General features: G+C 32.3%; 1 protein-coding gene and 1 long non-coding RNA gene across 2 annotated transcripts in view; one reads left to right on the forward strand and one right to left on the reverse strand.

The window, feature by feature from the left end:
• LOC106873280 (septin-7) overlaps window positions 1-12,764 on the reverse strand; it is a 158,584-nt gene that overhangs the window by 135,856 nt on the left and 9,964 nt on the right. The gene's annotated exons all lie outside the window — the stretch shown is intronic.
• Window positions 1-12,764, forward strand: part of LOC128247340 (uncharacterized) — a 54,653-nt gene that overhangs the window by 34,727 nt on the left and 7,162 nt on the right. The window contains exons 2-3 of the long non-coding RNA XR_008263732.1: window positions 4,975-4,991; window positions 10,198-10,366. This is a non-coding gene — a long non-coding RNA (uncharacterized LOC128247340). The remainder of the gene's footprint in view (window positions 1-4,974; window positions 4,992-10,197; window positions 10,367-12,764) is intronic.

Genomic DNA, 12,764 nt, shown 5'->3' on the forward strand with positions numbered 1-12,764 from the left:
TTCTCTCTCTCTGAAAGTATCTGTCATTACAGTATCGAAATGTGATTGTTTCAGTTAGTAGAATAGTTTCATTTTTAAAGTGAAAGTATTTGACATGAGTGTTTTTGTTTCACTTTTGACACGTAATACTTAAATAGTGGAGGAGATATTATGTTGCTGTGGGCTCGAACTCTGCAAGAAGTTAAAATTTTTTTTGACTAAAACACAACTGGAACCCTAAGTAAGACATCTGTAAAATTTGAATGAAATTGGTTGCGTAGTTCTCGAGTTTTAGGGATTCACACAGACAGACAGACAGACAGACAGACAGACAGACACACATTCTCATTTTTATATATATAGATAATTCTGCAAATAATATTTCCATAATTTTCAATTTTAATATGTATTTTGAACTAACATACAGAAGCTACTGAGACTACATATTGGATTATAATAATGGAATATGCAGATGTACTTCAAGAGGAAACAACTGGGATTTACCATGACTACCTACATGATATATATATATATATATATATGTATATATATACGTGTGTGTGTGTGTGTGTGTGTGTGTGTGTGTGTGTGTGTGTGTGTGTGTGTTTGTGTGTGTATATGGAGGAATATGGTAAATAAAACACTCAGTCTTCACCAAGGCATATGTATCAAAGATGAAGTGAAATATTTCCAAGCAAAGGTGGTAAATATTGTGTTGCTTTTCTAGTTATCTTCACTGCAGAATACAGAACTTATCACTACTGTACCAAGCAAAAACTTGTAGGGAAATGTATAAATGACTGAATTGATCCTTGTATAATTTATACTGACTCCAAAAGGATAAATGCAAAATTAATCCTGGCAGGATTTCAACTTAGATGGATAAAATTTAACAAACCAAGTCATTCATTTTGATGATGATAATAAAGTATGTTCTGATTGTTTAAAATAAAATATTTTTTCCTATGACTTGTAGAAAATGTTGAAACCCAAATTTAGGAACATAACCAGTGAATAACCTCTTAAGTTCACAATGTTTAATCAATATGCAATAAAGAACTTCTGCATCAACAAAAATATATAGTTTCAGTGATATATAAGTAAGATGGAATAAGAAATGATGAGTTTATAACAATATTTTCTTGATGTCTTGGAATAAAACAAAAATGACCCTTGAAAATCATGTCCTTTTACTGGTTTCATTCATTGACCTGAAGCCAAAGTGGGTACTGCTTTCAAGAATTTTAGCCAGGTTTATCGACATCTAGTACTTGTCTCAGTCTGGTAATTATTTCATCTTTATCTATTCACTAAACTATCTTCTGACACAAAAATATACCACAATACACTTTTACACTGGTATATACAACAGATATAAAAACACACACACATCATCACCTCTAACAAAGGATCTTCTACATAGTCACTCAACTTGTTAGAAGTAGCAGCCAAATTACCCTCAAATCACATATATCTTTCTTTATTAAATTAGATGATGTATTTTTGCATAGTCCTAAAAAGATAGAGCAGTGATGGCTGGAATATGTCAGGGTTGATCTGAGGAGCACAATAAACACAAAGCACTCTTAACTTTTATGTAAGTGATATTCTTTATAACTAACAGATTTTGTTCTTGAAGAAGAGTTATTAGGTAACAGGAGAAACCAAAACAAAAAGGCTACACACAAAAGAACAAATTCAGTCATGAATGAAACATTCTCAGAGAAACAAAAAAAAATTAAACCTATATATATATATATATATATATATAAAAAAAAACTGAAATTTATTTATATGTTTGTGAAACAATGTGGGAGTAGAAAGAATGATTCAAATGACAAAAGACAGCCAGTAGAATATAAAGAGATCATTTGACTTCAATTTGAAATTCAAATATATCATGCCATCAACTCGTGACAACACTGGAAACAGTAATCCAAAATATGAACGACACAATAACCATCAGCACAATGAGATAATATATAATCAACTATTGATCAAAAGAAACAGAAATTATTAGATTAATGAATCTCATTCTATGCAATTTCCTGATTCACATCTCATATGTTTTTGCTCTTCCAAGTTTCTGTATGGTAGAATATAGAAGGCAACTCTTCCTTTCTAAAACTGTATCAACAAATTTTATCAAAATTTGAATACTCATCATGAGTTTTTCAATTTTAAGAAAAACCAACTAGATAAACACCAACCATTTCCCCAATTCAAATGGCTTAAAAATCAAGCATTTTCTTTCTCAATTATCTTTTAGAGAAGTGGTGCTAATTTTTATTCATTTAAATTAAACAACATACAAATTACTCAGTCTTTACACACACACACTACTTTTAATACTTTAGGGGAGTGGATTAATTTGATAAGTTTAGTGTCAGTAAGTATTCATTTTGAATTGCTAGTGATGAGTATGTGGAGGAACACTAGCTTGAACAGAGTTCCAGAGAGAGAGAGAGAGAGCTCTCGGGAAATATAAATTATAAAATTTGAAAGTTGCTACAATGATGTAATTAGGAGCATAAGGAGATACATTTAGTGAGTTTATAGCATAGCTTTTGATGGCAGGTTTAGTCAAAGAAGCAAAGTTTATTGTAGGATACCATCCTGGTGAGAGGCCAGTGCATAAATGAAAGTTTGACAATCATGCTGTTTCTCAGATGTTGTTTGGAATATGTCTTGTATATAAGTATAATGTGCTGCTCCTCATACATGAGCAACACTAATTTAAGGCCCAAAATGAAGAGCTATTTACAGTTGAAATATTGTTTTGCATTGAAGAGGAAACCCAGCCTTTGTGATACTTTGCTATGTGAAGTATGTACAGCTTTCATGAGATACCGTAGATTGTCAATTTTCCATGTAAGGAGTGTTGATAACGGATACAGTGTTAATGGCATGTGTAAATAAGAAGTGTAGCAATTAAGTTTTAGCACCATTCAAAGAAATTGGGCTGGAAGGTCACAATTGCAGGATGTATAAAAAAAAGAAGTTTGCTTTGCAATTACAAGGTCTGGGGTTCAGTCCCAGTGCAGCATCTTGGGCTGGTGTCTTCTACCATAGCCCTGTGATGACCAATACCTTGTTAGTGAATTTGATAAGCAGAAACTGTGTGGAAGCCTGTTATGCGTGTGTGTATGTGTGTGTGTGTGTCAATTATTTGCAATCTTTAAATATGATATCCTCTATTTGTGAAATCCATGAAGTAAATGAATGCCGGTTCATTGTGCTGTTTGTGTTCAAAGACAAGTGTAAATATAACATTGCTTGGGTTGGCATTAAGAAGAGCATCTGATTAGAAATCTGCTTCAATGAGTCTCGGTTGACCCATGCAAGAATGGAAAAGTAAACATTAAAATAATGATGATGAAAATTAGTCTAGTGTGTGAGGGCTGTATCCAGGAACTATACAGATCTATGTGATTCTGCCATCCAATGCACTTTAAACTAAACTATTTATAATATTAAATATGAATCTAGATGCATAGAAAACACCAAAGTAACAATAAAAATGATATAGATGGATACTGAATAAAACAAATAAAGGATACCATTTCTCCCACAACTCATCTTCTAACTCACATTCTTTGATTAACAACAGGATTATTCACAATATAAATCCCCACTATACTTCACATCATCCCCCTTTTACTGTCATTTATCTCCTCTTCTTCATCCTTGACCCAATATAATTTCTTTCACTTCTTCCCCAAACTAATACTCATCACTGACCGTATCTCTAGCTAGGTGTTCTATTTACTGCACCTACCTCTACTCTCTTCTCTAACCATCTATTACTTTCCTTTCACACTCTTCTGAACTTACCTACCCTTCCCTTCTGTTCCTCCATTCCAATTCTTTCCCTTATATTCACCTTGTACTTTGAAGGTATACTTTCACCATGTCTTTTCTCCCTTTCCAGCTGAGAAGCATGTATCTCCTCTTCAGTAAGAGGCCTGTTCCTGTCCCTCTATTATACTTTAACCTCTCAACACCTGATATAAAACTACCTCCCTCAATAATACACTCTAACTCAGTTGAGGGGGATCTCATCTTGCAAGTTGCTTGGTGACCACATTTATATTCTGCAAATGGATTGTAATAGGAGGGGCATCCAGCTACAGAAATCATACAGTTCTCTGTCAAACTGTCCAATCCATGTCAGCATGGAAAACGGACATTAAGCAATAATGAATGGGTACAAAATATTTATATTTTTATCTGTAAAATGTATTAATATTCATGCCTTTCCTAACAGCAAAGGTGAAATGAAATTGTTTTTATAAAAATCTGAAGCCAATTTTGTGAGCATTAATTTATCATCAGAAGCAGACACAATGATGCTAGTTTAGTTTGAAAAGAGGAGACAAAAAATTCAGCTTTTTGATTTGTTAAATATAGCTAATAATTCATAGCAGCTGAACAAAGATTTGTACATTGGTTATTTTTGGAAAATCAAAATTACAAGAAGACTGACATTCAAATGCCAAAATAGAGTAAATAAAAAAATAACTGAAAGTGATACCAGTATTGTGAAAGTCTCAGTGAGGTTTTATGTGGCAGCTCAGCCTGCAAGTAATAACAACCACATCTTCAGTTCATACCCTCACATCGTGAAAAAGAAGAGATACATATTGAATGAAGCAGTTCTCAATATACAATGCTCAAGAGAAAGACAAGATAGGCAAAGCTGAAATGCTTTTGATTATAGATTTGCTCAATCAGGGCTGATTGGGAGCTAAAACAATTGTAACAGTGAATACTTATATCCCTTAACAATAAGAGTATTAATTTTGTTAATGTACAATTACAGAGAACTGAATAACTGATCACAGGCTAGGAAAAGAAAACAAATAACATAATTGGCAAGATTCTAAATTGCTATCGAATAATTTGTGAATGTATACAAATGTTGTGCATGAATTATGAAATATTTAAATCTCTGACTTGTCTATTCTTTTCTGGGTTTTGACTGATAAAAAAAAGAAATAAATCCAAGAAAGGTAAGTACAGATTAAAATTTCATTTTCATTTAATAATACATTTTGTTGGAAGTGAAGCAGTGACATCATCAGTAGAATTATAAGTAGTAGTTTTTCTTTTAATTTACAGCAATTGCAGAAAGCACTACAAATGGAGGAGGCAGGTCTTTCAGTGAGGAAAGCTTTATTGTATTTGGTGCAATGCCTAGCTGTTCTGTGTCTAGATCCAAAATGAGAAGACAACTGAAAGATCTACAAAGTGGAAAAAGGCTTATGTCACAATGCTCATCAATCCTTAAATTAAAAATGAAAACAGAAAAATCTTTTTAGATTGTTCCTTTGTAATACTTTAATAAATGACAAAAGCAAGGAGAAAGAGAATTCGCCAAGAGATTTCAAGTAAATGAGCTCAGGAGTTATCAAAATATTAACATATATAATGAATTTTCAAGTGTTGGTCTTTCAAACAGTTTATGTATAACAGTTTTTCTTTTAATTTGATTTATGCATTATGAATGACTTCACATATAGATTATTGGCTTAAGAGTGTAAATGTCTGCTGAATTACTTCCCTCTACACTTCTAGATTTTATTTAATTTTTTATATAAGTTAAGCATAATTATTTCAATTCATGTACCCAACTTGTAAAATGTAGCCATTTATCCATTTTTCTACAAGTTTGTACGCCATCATTAATTTTTTCTTAGCAACAAATATTTGATGTCTTTAATTTCCATTCATTTATTTTTTTAAAGTTTCATCTTGGTACAATCTTTCATTTAAAAAAAAATTTCATATTTAGTTAGTCAAACTAATTCCTTGCCAAATATTGTGTATTGAAAATTCTGTTTTGATAGGAGGTACTTTGTCATTTTGTATGCAAACAAAATCCTTTAAGAGTATACTTAAAGCTGTTGCTTGTGAATATCAATATAATATTTTATCACAATGCTGACACCAAACATATTACATGTCATATTTAATGGGAGATTGTCCTCAAACACTAGTTGTAAACAAAACCCAATACATAATTTCAACAAGTGCAAAATTTAGCAGAATATTATTTTGATTGTTGCTTTGATTTTTCTTGTTACATGAACTGATTAAAACAAATTAAGTTTTAGGAAGTCATTATATCAGTTATATATGAATAATAGTTATTATTAACAAAACAAGTTAAAAACACTTTACTCAGGTTACCTAACACCACTTAAACCTATTTTGCAATAACTTTTAATTTAACCACTTTCTCGTAAGGTGGTGTGTGTGTGACTAATCCTAATCTAAATGACTTCACTTATAGAAATTGTTATCTTGGTGGTGTCATCACAATAAAGCTGTTATGGATAGGATTACAATGATAGCACACTGTCTACTGTTGGGTTATAACTGACACCAACAAGTGACAAAATTTTACTAACTACAATAGTTACAAAAACTTTGTCAGAAATAACAGGTCATAGGAAAAAATATGACAATGGGGCATTGTCAAAGACAAGAACCAATTAAAGTGAAGTGTGATGTAAATTAAAATATCTGGAAATGATTGCCTTTCCTTTCTTTTTATGATAGTGTTTTAAAGAGGAAAAAACTCAAGAGATATACTCATATGAAGTGCTGGTAATGTTTTAAGTTAGCCAATGATATTAGCTAGCCAAAGGTAGTTATGATTGAGCTGATCTACCTTAAAACAAAGAAATCAAATAAAACATATTGTATCAGATATTTAATGGAGGTATTTCGACTTTATAAATCCATAGCTATTATTAATAGTACTTGTTTCAAAAGAATTGTGAAAGAAAAACAAATTGAAGAAGCTAAAAAGAGATGAGATATATTTAGACCTAATTCTCAATGGTTTGCTATGTGGATGATATACTCTTTCACTTAACTTTTTATATACAAGTATCATCCACATACAACATTGTTTCCATGAAGAGAAGCCTTCAAATTATTTTCTAACGGGATCATATAAATCATGTCTCCTTCGATAATGCTACAAGTCAATCACTGTATACATCAAAGGAACAATCTTCTAAACCCCTCCCAGTTATGAATATTATTACAAACTAAAACCTCTAAGTTAATTGCAAAGCTAGACTTCTCAATTACTGATCTATGATGGTGATTTCACATCCACAGATTAACCAAAACTTCATCATAGAGACTTGCCTTCCTTTTTAGGGTCAGAAAATACTTTAGCTACCAACAATTGCTCTCTACAAAAAGTCAAGTGAAACCTGCAATGGTATACTGCTCCCACATCTGGAATGGCAATGCTGCTACACATATGAACATCCTAGATTACATTTCCAAAAATGGTCACCTAATTGATCGGCAGAGATTATTCACAAACACACGCTATCATCTCCTTATTGTCATTTCTATTATAACAACAGCCACTCATCTTTGGTTTATCTCATGTCACTTAACTCATTTGTTTCTCTTCCTCTTTTTCCTAAGAGTGTCTACAATTCCAAATCTTGCACCAACCACTATTCCTTAACCTTCTGCCATAGACCATAATTTTCTTCCAGCCACCGACTTGTAATTGTTGAAGAAGAACACCAACCACAGTGATTTTAGAGCATCTACAAGAGCCATGAGCACAGCTCCTTCCTCTAATTAAAAAAACTATTAGTTCTATATTGGGAATATTTTTGAATGACAGGAAAATCTGGATGCCAATATAAAGATAACTCTTTAGATTGATGTCCCCCACACCTGTTTCTTCTTCCTTTATATTTCTAAAGACTTTTTCACTGTTCACTTTCTGTGTATATTCTATCTACTGTTCATGCAGTTTTGGTTAGTTTTTCTGATGAGTTGTAGTGCACCTTAGCACTGTATACAATAGTTCATTATTATATATTCCTTGCTTTGCTCTAAAACAATATCGAGGTTATATCTGCTAAGGTAACGTGGAACCAAATGAAGTAAATAAGAACAATACATAGATTGTTCTTATGTCAGTTAATGTCAAGAATAAATCAATTTTTTGAGTAAATTTGGAAATTAGTGTATGGGGGAAATCATGTAACATATCACAACATAAATTTATGTTTCATAAGAATGCTTTTAGCCTTAAATATTTAGAATAAGGCTAGAATAAATTCATTCATATCCTTAGTACATATTCTTGTTTAGAATAAATGCTTATCACAAAGGTAGCTAAAATTGGCTCAACTCAAAATGGACGCGGAAGTATTTTGTATAGGGGGAAAATGTAAAATACAGATTTTAAATATCTATGAAACACATTTTTCTTTCATTTTCCATTCAAGCTATTTTCTCTTGGTCCCAGGCTGCAGCTATGGTATAACCTGCATTTGTATTAAAATAAGAAACCTGCTCTTTTGTCATCATGTTATTCTGGCTTCAGTCAGCTGAACTGAATAAGTAAAAATAATTGTCATCTCTCTATGAATTCAAAGTTTATAATTACACTGAAGAGGTCCCACTTCAGTTGAAATATGCATATACAATTGGAATTTTGTGATTTAAAAAAAATTTTCTTCATTACTATGAAATAGACTAAATATGGTTCTACAATGGAATTTTAATTATGATTTTTAAGAATTAGGTATGTATTCACTCCCTCACAGAGAAAAAAATGAACAACCCCTTAGCATTTAAACCGGCCATATTTGGCTTAAATATTCTACTTTATTTTGTGTTCAAACTGGCCAGATTCAGCCTTTCAATCATTGAAATTGCAAGATTAATTCAAAGCAATGTGATTAAATAAGTATTACATTTGATAATCTGAATGCTAAAAGGTTAAGTTGATGATTGCAGACTGTATAAATGGATGCATTAACATTTTACTAGGGGCTGCAAAGAATTGGAAGCTTAAACTTGTCACCTCATCAAACCTCATTAGGGATAAAAAATTAAAAAATTAAAAAAAAAAGGAATATAAAGCTCAATAAAATAATTTACTTTTAATTTTGAAAATACATATAATTCTAGCTTTTATTAAATAAAATTCTTGGAATATAAAATAATGTGTGTGTGTGTATACTTATATATATTACAGTCTTTTGACTCTTAAGTTGTGATTTCAAATTTCATTAACATCAACTCTGCCTCTCATTCTTCAGGGGGCAATAAAATAAAGCACCTGTCATATAAGTGACTGTACCCCTTCACACAAATTTTTGACCTTATATTTTATTAAAAAAAGTTACAATTTTGACCACTATTAAAGACTTCACTATGATTATTATGATTGTTGCAATAGTTAATAAATAATTATTACCGTTATTAATTATTAATCATTACTATTATTGTTGTTATTTTTGCTATTGTTACTTGTTTGACTGCTACTACTACAATTATTATAAGGCAGCAAGCAGGCAGAATCGTTAGCATGCTGGGCAAAGTGCTTAGTAGTATTTTGCCTGTCTTTATGTTCTGAGTTCAAATTCTGCCAAGGTCGACTTTGCCTTTCATCCTTTTGGGGTTGATAAATACCAGTGGAATACTGGGGTTGATGTAATCAACTAGTCCCCTCCCACTAAATTTCAGACTTTGTGCCTTTAGTAGAAAGGATTATTATTATTATTATTATTATTATACTTTATTGTTTTTACTTTATTCATTCTTTTTTTTTTGGCGGGTAGTTCTATGCATTTTCTTGGTTTATTGTTTTTCACAATGACCACTCAGGACAGGACAACTTGATATGGTTTTCTTGAGTGCCTATGTGCATGTTAAGTAGTTAGTCTTTGCATACATATATGTATGCATTCATGTACGTGGGTGTTAGTCTGTGTGTATCCATGCACATTCACAGCTTATTTCCTCTCCTCCCTTCTAATGACCTGGCCAAAATGCAGGATAGTAATTTGAGGCTATGACGTATGTATATTTAGCAATTCCTGTGAGTCCTAGTTTCTCTCTCTTTCTGCTGTCAGAATGAGGCATTGTATTTTTCCATCTAATATCCATTTGTCCTATGAACTGGTGACAAGCTGTGAAAACTCCACAAGCCACTGGAATGACTTAATCTATTACATCTATCTATAACACACATACATAATAAACTAAAATGGTGTTTTACATTATTTACATTTGACGGATATTTGTCCTCATCTTGTTTGTTGTTAACACACCGTTTCGGCTGATATACCATCCAGCCTTCATCAGGTGTCTTGGGGAAATTTTGAACCTGGGTTCTCATTCCCAAGGTATTTTTTTAATGTTATTATTATTATTGTTCAGGTCACTTCCTGGAATCGAACTTGGAATCTTGGGGTTAGTAGCCTGCGCTCTTAACCACTATGCCATATGCCCAAGTATGGAGTGGTCTTCTCTGCACTGCCAGTTCTTGAGCATCCAGATAAATTGTGACAGAGATGTGAATTTTCTTTGAATGAGCGGAGTTGTTGAGGTAAGTGATACTTGAATTCTTTTCAATGCTATCCCAAGTCATTATGGTTTTAAAATCCCCTCAGTGAACAGATAAAAGAATTTCAAGAATTACAGATTGGTTAATGAGGTGGTGGCTGTGTAATTATGATTGTAGTACTTGATCTGGGAATTTATGTTGTCCACAAGATTAAGTGATCTTAATATTGTCCGAATTGAACAACTTATAATATTTTTGTGTGGATGGGAAATGATGGTTTGCTAGATTTAGGAAATATCTGGCTACAATAATGGTAAACTCTAAGTCATAAGACAGATTGAACTAGATTACTGCCCTCTTTTTGGCTTGACATTGACCTGTGGTTTGTCAGGGTTTTAATCAAATAGAACTAGTTTTCACTATCTAGCACATTATGACAGGGAATGCTCTATTGAAGATATCAATGTTAAAGAATTAATCAGAGACTCATGAAAACTGAACAAACGGTCACTTGCTTTTTTCACCAAGTAGGAATTATTGTTGTATAACAGTAACTTCCTAGCACTCACTGTGATGCCAGTATCTAGATCAGTAATGGTGGTGAATTCCTTCCTGAAATTCAGTTTTCAGGATGAAAGACTTAAATATGGATGAATAAAAGACCACAGTATTACACTGAAGGAACATGCAAGATGTCATGCTTTCAATATTGTGTATCCACCTGATGATGGAACACTGCAGATCCATTACTCTACTGTCATGAAGTTTCTCATCTTGAGGTTGATAATGCTGATAGGGTCAAGAAAAGTTACTTTTCTAAAAAGAGGGGTTAATTGACCTATTTTTGGAGTTAAGGAAAAAAAAACTGGCTGTGATCTTTAAGAATAATGTGCAGTGTGTGCATGATGAGATGATTCATGCAGTTTTATATTGGGAAACTAGTTCCTTTGCTTCTGTCTTTATAGTGTTGCATGTGGTGGAGCTGCATGTTTTAAATATCTTCAGGTGATGTTTGTTGGGAAGTTTGTCTCCCAATCACATGGTTTTGGGTTCAGTCCCACTGAGTGGAAACTTGGGTAAGTGTCTTCTACAATAGCACCAGACCAACCAAAAGCTTACGAGTGGATTTGGTTGACAGAAATTAAATTGAAATATGCCCAATGTGTATGTGTGTGTGTGTGTGTGTGTGTGTGTGTGTGTGTGTGTGTGTGTGTGTGTGTGTGTGTGTGTGTGTGTGTGTGTGTGCGTGTGTGCGTGCGTGCGTGTGCATGTGTGTCTGTGTGTGCACATGCATTTGCCTTGGTTTTGATATGTTATAGTTGTAGACCACTGTAACCATCATCAAGAGGTATCATTCATTTCCATTTCTTCTTTGAAAACATGTCTTGTCATTGGGAAATATCTTGCATGAAACAGATGAGGGTTGGCAACAGGAAGATCATTTGGCTAGAGAAAATATGCCTCCATGAATTCCATGGAAAAGTGAATGTTAAAATGATGATTATATATGAACAATGGGAGGATTGTTTGAAGGATTTCATGTGGTTATTTAAGGTGTTTCGAAAGAGGTGATGTAATAACAAAACAGTAATGTTTTAATTTTTATCCAATACTGCATATTGGATTCAAAGACTTCAAGATCCTAAAATCTGGAGGCAGAAAGCATGTTTGTATTTTGAATCCATACTTGTCTGCAGGTATTCCAGTAATCCAATTCTTGTGGAAGTCATTCTAATGCTTGTGCTTAATTATGAGACACCAACATCAACAAACACAAGAACTACAGAAACACAAAATCCAAAAGAAAAGGCAAAAACTGATTCCCCTTCCCCAACATTACATACACCACATATATACACCCGAAATATTATAATGATTAACTACATTTTATAAAATATCTTTTGCTTTTTTATATTCACTCTCACATTAAACCACTTGAGTTTCCATACTAACAGAAGTTATTAATACATCTATCAATGCATCTGTAACCTGAATCATCTTATCTATCTGTAACCTGAATCATCTTATCTTATATCAAAACTCACAGGTTTTGTTTAATTTGTTTTTATCAAGTCTTTCTAGAAGAATTCTCCAGCAAATAGATACCTTCCACAACAGAACAAATGTATTCACAGTACATGTTCATTCTAATGTAAATCACCTGCTGAATAAATAGTGACATTATTGTTTTTGTGTCAATTTTGTCAATTCACAGATATAAGACTTTGTAGGTTAATGTTTTAAGTCTAACTAACCAAATTCCATTTATTCTTCTCTAATTACTAAATGTGTATATATATATATATATGTATGTGTATTTGACTGTTATATATACACATACATATATATATATACACATACATATATATATATACACATACATATATATATATACACATACATATATATATATACACATACATATATATATATACACATA

The sequence above is a fragment of the Octopus bimaculoides genome, chromosome 1 (assembly GCF_001194135.2).
Source record: "Octopus bimaculoides isolate UCB-OBI-ISO-001 chromosome 1, ASM119413v2, whole genome shotgun sequence".
In the NCBI taxonomy this organism is placed as follows: Eukaryota; Metazoa; Mollusca; class Cephalopoda; order Octopoda; family Octopodidae; genus Octopus; species Octopus bimaculoides.